The sequence below is a fragment of the Chiloscyllium punctatum genome, unplaced genomic scaffold (genome assembly GCF_047496795.1).
Source record: "Chiloscyllium punctatum isolate Juve2018m unplaced genomic scaffold, sChiPun1.3 scaffold_538, whole genome shotgun sequence".
Lineage (NCBI taxonomy): Eukaryota > Metazoa > Chordata > Chondrichthyes > Orectolobiformes > Hemiscylliidae > Chiloscyllium > Chiloscyllium punctatum.
In genome coordinates this window covers 819-2,500 of record NW_027310272.1, presented here as the reverse complement: position 1 = coordinate 2,500, position 1,682 = coordinate 819, and positions in this window count along the sequence as shown.

Sequence of the window (1,682 nt, the reverse complement as noted above, 5' to 3'; positions counted from 1 at the left end):
CTGACTCTCAGAATGGACGGAAAGAGCCGGGTAAGCCTTTCAAAAGATTCGACCACGTGCCGAAAACTTTAGACTTCCGTGAGCTCTCCGGCTTGCACCGAGACCCGAAGTCGACGTGCTAAGCACCACGGGACCCCTTTCGCCTGCAGGTCCCGAGCCGCCTTTATTTGCTGTTACGAGCATCGTGTGCCCCATACCTGCGTGACGAGCACCGCAGGGCGGCAGAGCCATCGCACTTGGCCGGGTGGCAGAGGAGGACCAGACTATTCACAGATAGCGGCCCAACGACTCCCAGAGCCGGTCGTGCGGCGCGCGAGGTCTGCTCTCTTCACAAGAGGCTTTATTAGGGAGTGCTAAGGCAAGGTTCTGTGCCCTCCACCCTCATCGCAACACCCATGGGAGCCTCCGGTCGTCAATAGACCGCCGCACCGGCCTCTGACTGACTCTCAGAATGGACGGAAAGAGCCGGGTAAGCCTTTCAAAAGATTCGACCACGTGCCGAAAACTTTAGACTTCCGTGAGCTCTCCGGCTTGCACCGAGACCCGAAGTCGACGTGCTAAGCACCACGGGACCCCTTTCGCCTGCAGGTCCCGAGCCGCCTTTATTTGCTGTTACGAGCATCGTGTGCCCCATACCTGCGTGACGAGCACCGCAGGGCGGCAGAGCCATCGCACTTGGCCGGGTGGCAGAGGAGGACCAGACTATTCACAGATAGCGGCCCAACGACTCCCAGAGCCGGTCGTGCGGCGCGCGAGGTCTGCTCTCATCACAAGAGGCTTTAGGGAGTGCTCAGGCAAGGGTCAGCCCGCAGCCTTCCTGGCAACACCCAGGGGAACCAGGCCACTCGCGTCTCTCGCCTTCATTTTCGACACGAGCGCCTGCGGAGGGCCACCACCCCCTCCGATTGTCAAGAGACCTCCGCACCGGCCTCTGACTTACTCTCAGAATGGACGGAAAGAGCCGGGTAAGCCTTTGAAAAGATTCGACCACGTGCCGAAAACTTTAGACTTCCGTGAGCTCTCCGGCTTGCACCGAGACCCGAAGTCGACGTGCTTAGCACCACGGGACCCCTTTCGCCTGCAGGTCCCGAGCCGCCTTTTATTTTTGTTACGAGTATCGTGTTCCCCAAACCTGGGTGACGAGCACCGCAGGGCGGCAGAGCCATCGCGCTTGTCCGGGTGGCAGAGGAGGACCAGACTATTCACAAATAGCGGCCCAACGACTCCCAGAGCCGGTCGTGCGGCAGGCGAGGTCTGCTCTCATCACAAGAGGCTTTAGGGAGTGCTCAGGCAACGGTCAGCCCGCAGCCTTCTTGGCAACACCCAAGGGAACCAGGCCACTCGCGTCTCTCGCCTTCATTTTGGACACGAGCGCCTGTGGAGGGACGGCCGGAGTCAACGTGGGGTTTGCCCGCCCTCCAATAGTGTCAAAAGACCGCCGCACAAGTCTCTGACTGACTCTTAGAACAGACAGAAAGAGTTTGTCAAATCTGTCAAAAAATTGACAAAGTGTCAAAAATTCGACTTCCAAGAGCTCTCCGGCATGCACTCATACCTGTCATTAAAGTGCTATGCCCGTGGAACCGTTTTTCGGATGCCTTTCAGAACGGTCCCGCGCCGCCATTTTGTTCTAAAAATCGTGTTCCCATATATCTCCGGGTACCCCGCCAACCTCACTGCGG